The following is a 6550-nucleotide window of genomic DNA, read 5'->3' as shown; positions in this document are numbered from 1 at the left end:
ACAGTTCAGACCGTTGAATCTCTTTTGAGTTTTTGTAAAATGTATTTTCTTTCAATGGACACAATTCAACAAGGTATCTTTTTACAGTAAGAAGAAATGTGCTGTGAAATTAATATGATGTGTAGCATGTATGTTTGTAATATGTATGATACCCTCATAGTGATCTGAACTTTACTCATGCAGTTACAACCTTGATAGTTCAGAAGGAGAAAGAGATGCAGTTAAGAGATCCAAACTTTACTCATGCAGTACAGCCTTGATAGTTCAGAAGGATAAAGAGATGCAGTTAAGGCCCATTACAGGTACATTGATATGTGCTTTGTTATGTCTATATCCTTCCTGTTTAACTATATATGGCTATCTGAAGTTGATCAAAACAAATTTGTTTACCTGCTATATTCTTGGTTACCAGAAGTTGAACTTGACCTGGAGTATTTCATATAGGAAGGGATATTTGTTATTGAGGAAGCATTGCCTTAGAAAATCTGCATGCAATATTGAAGAGAGCAAGCAAAAATCAAATGAAACAGTCGGAGACAACCGCGAAGGGAGCGTTAGTTCTAGCAAAGACGAAGACTCTGGTGTTAGTTCTATTGAAGGAAGTAGGCGTAGGCGCAGGTGCTGTTAGACCTCGAGCAAGCGCCTAGAAGAGACCTTAGCTAGGTCGGGCCAACTGACTGGACCAAACTCGACGAGGTCGCCTAGGGTCGCCAAAGAGGAAGGACAATCCGCCAGTGCCACGATGGGCTCCCGAGGGGGGGGGGGGTCCGATGTTGCTGTTCCTCTTCGTCGTACATGGCTTCAAGACAAGATGAGACCATGTGTCTCCTCCTCCCGCATTATGTGTCTCCTCTCCGATCTGGTGATATGGTAAAGAAGAATAAGAATAAGCTCCTTTCTTGTAGATACAAAAGATTACTTTCCCCCCTAAAATTTCCCCTCGATGGTTAATGTTTACGGCTCTCTATTTCCGTAGATCTTATGCTTTAGTTTGATTGGCTTTGTTGGTTAGTGAAGAGCCATGTTTCTTATGCTTTGGCAACAAGCCCTCCTGATTACAAATTCATCTTTTGCTTGGACCATAACAGGTGATGTATGTAGCTATTGAGGTTATTTGCGATGTTGTGGAATTTTTGCTTCAAAGACAATCATCTGCCTATTGAGCTCCTCCCTGTTGCTGCCTTTAGTTTTTTGTTTTCCTATTGAGCTCCTCATATCATGTTTAATCTTTAGTAGTCAGCATTGTTATTGGCTATTGAATCAATGTCTTTGCCATTTCAGTCGTTCTCAACATATATATGATCTTGCCACCTTATGTTTGATATTTGCAGTGTGATCTATGATGTGAGATTTATTCTCCTGCGCCCTAAAGATTTTTCTACCAGTGAACTTATGTAGAAATTTTGTTGAACTATTGATTCTTTCCATGGAAACATCTGACCTGATCTTCCAGTAGTAACACTGATGTTATTTTTTTAAGACAAGTGTCAATACTAGCTCTTTTTTATAATGTGTATTGGCTTGAGTTGTTCAACGTGGAATTATGTTATAGGAGGAAGTTGTTTTGCTGTTCTATTGAAATAATGTATAATTTTGTGTTATAGGACGATTTATTTTCCACTTCTAGTGTAACAGACAATGAGACAAACTCATGGCCCAAGATTATTTCATGTTTAGTGGATATGGTATTCATATTCTTGCTGATGTTTGTATTCATAATGTTTGCATTGCATGAATGCACAAAAAGGAATGAATACCATGTTGTGCGAAACTTTTTGATAAAACGTGGGTGTGTATGAAAAACAATAAGAATACAAATTATTTTGTGTAGAACATAATTCATATATCTCCCTAGAACATGAATTTGTATGCTCAGCGCTTGGTGTGTCTGAAACACAATTGTTTTGTGTAGAATATGGCACTATTTTGTGTAAAATATGGGTTCCGAAGGGGAAATAATATAGAACGTTGCAATGCTATCCTGGACACCTGTCTGCAATGGGAAGCATTGACTCCCTTGTAGATGTTGCCTCTTTGCACATAATTAAGCATGTATGACTAAAATGTAAATGTGTCACATTATTTGCTATGTATTTCAAATCTTCCTTCAGATATGTCAATTGCCGAGTTTGTCCATATTAGAAAAACTGCCCCATTCATGTGTATATGTAAATCGACCGTTACTTGTGACACTAGTGTTCCTTTCATTACTCTTTTTTCTTTCTTTTTTTTATGCAGAGAAGCTCTACCATCAATTAGAAGGATAAGAGAATATATCGGCCCTAACGGCGAAAAACACCACAAAGGGAATAAAAAACCAACACAAAACCTGACATAACATGTCCTTCTCCACCTTTGCGATCCTGCGGTCCAGAGCGGCAATCTGTGTACGTATACGTATTGTAGCACAACGAGACAATGACAGACAGATTAATCACATGCATGATGCATGCAAGAGTGTTTAGATCGGTTCATGGCATAACAATGCATGCTTAATATATACCCTCCTGCGGCAAATGCTTTGGATCGTCGTGCAGCACATGCCCAATGCCATGGCGACCTGGCGCAGTGGCAGGTGGATGAACCACACCATGTTGTCGGTGCACTTCTTTTTTGACACGATTTTTCGTGTGCGTGTACTTTTCGATGCGTTTTTTTTTTCTTAAAGAGAATGTCCCTCCACACTCTACAATGTAGGTTCTGTTTTGAGATTAGTACACGTCTTAATTATGTTTATCTCTCTCCTATTCTGCACGAATGTCAGAGCAGATCCGATAGCTCAGGACGGAGAAGAATATCTCCTCAAGGAGAAAATTTACTTTGCCCTTCTTCCTCGTTGGGACCTCGGTGGCGCAGCGGCGGCACTTGCTGCGAGCGAAAAAATGCGAAGGGGGATCTAATGTGTGTACTACACTAGTTGTTGTACACATTTTAATTATGTTAGAGAATCTTTTTGTCTCTCTCATATCCTGCATGAATCTCAGAGAAGATCTGACAATACAGAACAGAGAAGAGCATCTCCTCAAGGAGAAAATTTACTTTGCCCTTCTTCCTCCTTGGGACCTCGGTGGCGCAGCGACAGCATTGGTCGAGAGACATTGATCTCTGACCGCGGCACCTGCTGAGAGCGAAAAATGCGAAGGGATCTAATGTGTGTACTACACTAATTGTACTACTTGTTCAAGTGTATTAGGGATTTATTTATAACACACGGTTGCATCCGATCTCCGAGCTTTGATTTGGTTAAAATCCTATGAACTCGATACGCTCCACATGTCTGTGATATTTGCAGCTTCTAAGAAATCTCTGCGATATTTGAGATTCAGCGTGTATCTGCCCATTGTATTAGTTTTTGTGGTTACTATTGCTTTCACAATTTGATACGCGCGCTAAGATAAGAATGATCTGTTTTAATGGGGGAATAGGAAATTATTCACAAACTACGAGTACTAGTTTAACACTTACTAGAACGACTTTTAGATGTGAAACCTTCTGGTCGCACTTTCCAGCAATTTACCTCCAGCCAAGATGAACGTTTCATTTTTTTAAAAAATAGCACTGATTGCTAAATTTGATTGAAAGTTAGGGATGCACATGATGGCTATCATTGTGAAATCCAATATATGCACACTGACACACACACGGGCCACTATGTGTTAAGTACAAGTGTTTTTCATACTGGTTCCGAAAGATCATGCTACTTACATTTTTAACACTCGGTACTCAGCTATATATAACTAAGTCGCGATTGCAACAATTGGCAGGTGAGGAGTTGTATTCGACTAAATTCATTGGGAAATTTAAAAATCGTACAATAAGTTTATTGTCATGTTGCACAAGATTATGATATCAGGTAGGCAATGAGACAAACCATAACCTGTAAGTTGCAGATGGTCAAGCAACAGCCGATGTTTGTGACAAGGGACACCGAGGATACTGGAGACTTGCACCACGTACCTCGTGGTTGCGTCAACTGGGTGATGAGGAGATATGTTTAACTTAATTTATTGGGAGAGTTAAAAAAATTGACAATAAATTTATTGTTGCACATGATGAGGTAGTTGTGTCAAATAAACTAGGGAGCAAGATACAACAACAAAGCCACAGATGATGGAGCTGTGACCTATGATAGTGACAAGGGACAACTACGAAGCCGATGATCAATAAGGCAAGATGCAATCGACAAAAGTTGGTCCTGGGCCAAGCATCTTATGGTCGCAGCGACAAGTAGGTGAAGAGCATGATTCGTGTCTTTGTATGGTCAAAACACGTCAATACATTAAATTATTTGTGAAATTCAAAAATCATACAATAGATTTATTAATTGATTTGAATTTGGAATCAAGGGAATATAAAAAAACACAATATAATGAAACTAGCCGTGCAAATGTATAGGCCACCTTGCTAGTTATATTGATACAAACTTCATTTGCACACTAGCTATAGTCAGTACACTGGGAGTCAAAGGAAATCATTAGTTCCATAAATCTACATTTAAGAATATATATCACATCGAGTCAAAGTTCACACAACTTAAAGATTTCACAAAGAAATTCCATTTGGAACCAATTGTGCAATTGCTCAGGAAATTAACTAGTTTAATTAAATGGTACCACTCTACTACTTGTGAGATTGACCAAAAAATCAGTTAACCAAACAGTTAAAAGAGAAAGGAAAAAAGTAGTTCATCACCGAAAAACCTATATTACTAAATGTGCAATTGCGCGGGAACTAATTTGACGTCTTTCTACTAACTGCACCATTGTGTGGGAAATTCGTTATTTCAACAAGATAAATAAATAAATCCATGGGAAGTTAGGAGCTTGGGACCCTTCGGAAATCAGATTATGACCAGAGACAACTGTACTCCCTCTATTTCTTTTTATATGAGCTCATACATTACAAGATTCAAACTTTTTAATCTTTCACCAACAATTAGTCTAACATTATGTAGAGTTTGTGATACATTTCTTTTTTTCGAACAGTTTGTGATACAAACTTGATACCATTAGATTCGTATTTGAAAATAGTTTTCTATTATTATAATTTTATCATCATAAATATTATACTTCAAGAGAAATTTGTAGGCAAATGATAGTCTTGGAGACACACTGAGTCAAAACCACACCCTATATTTTGAAATGGAGAGAGGACGTAATTCACATCTAGCCTATTCTTTTCCCGTGCGGTACGTAGTTCAGGACTTCAAGCAGCTTCATATTGCAGTTTGATCATGAGACTGCAGCACGGGAGTTGAGCTTAGATTGACTGAGTTCTAAACACAGAGGTCACAGAAACAGACAAGTGTAACAAAATTTGTTAGGACAAATAATTTTCGAAAATAACACTTGTTACGTATAGATGTATATAGCATTCAACTCTTTGTACAGTTCACTTATCCCATTACGGACACATTTGGAAGAAAGGAAAAGTGGAGAAATTTTGTAGAATTAGAATTGTACGAAATGTTTTCATAGCTCTATGTGCCCTTTGAGACAATTAAAGGAATCCAACACTGAAATTCCTATGAAGCTCCTACGAAATTTGGCTTTTAAAAAATGATCCTGCAAAATGCACCATTCCATGGGAACTTTGGAAAAAATTAACTGAGTTTTAAACCTAATGGAAATTTTTTCCTTGTGTCTATATCACTCTCGAATTCCTACACGTACTTTTCCTTGTGAAGCATCCACAGAGCTTGCTTCAACTATCCCTGATGCGATTAAAATTTTGCAAGGATATGACCAGACATGTCCTCTTTTTCTTCGGTTTATATAAGCTAGACCCTAAACAGAAGCAAACAATGACTGCCCATAAGTCAAACTAAAAGACAACATGAGCAAACTAGGACTATATTCAACTATATGCTAACATATCTTATTGTTGAGAAGGCATCGCTAATGAGAAGGATCTGCGCTTAACTGACTCTTTAATTTGCTGTCTTCCCCATCACTCACTCATGCCCTCTTCGGACTGTAGAATTGTTATAGGAATTTTTTAGGATTATTTCATCCTTAGGAATTGTTTTGATGAGTAGGACCAACCTCGATAAGATGGGAAGGGGTGACGCACGAAACAACTCGTGTTTTATATAGCAAAGATTAACAAACAAAAATCATAATATCCTAACAAAGTTGCAAGTGTCTCTTGCATTTGCAGGAGCCCTTGGTTCAGACTTTAGAAACAACCTCAATTTGAAGAGCCATGGTTCTTATGCTCTGGAAACAAGGCCCTCTGATTACAAATCCATCTTTTGCTTGGTTCACCATGGTGTGTGGGGGGGGGGGGGGGGGTTGGTGTGTATTGTCTTCTCATTGAATGAATGGCAGGAGCCCTTGGTTCAAAAAATTTTACCAAAATTTCCCCAAACAAGACAACTTACAGTCTGAATTCAATCACTTCCAAATTGAAGGTGCAAACTTTCAACTTATGATTTGGGACTTAAGGTTTCAAACTGCCAACTCAAAATTCCAGCTTTTCAGCTAAATTTGGAACTTCCAACTTGAGATTTGAGTCTCAACCCTATATTTCAAATTTCAACTCATGTTTG

The sequence above is a fragment of the Phragmites australis genome, chromosome 7 (assembly GCF_958298935.1).
Source record: "Phragmites australis chromosome 7, lpPhrAust1.1, whole genome shotgun sequence".
In the NCBI taxonomy this organism is placed as follows: Eukaryota; Viridiplantae; Streptophyta; class Magnoliopsida; order Poales; family Poaceae; genus Phragmites; species Phragmites australis.
Note: the sequence above shows the minus strand (reverse complement) of the source record.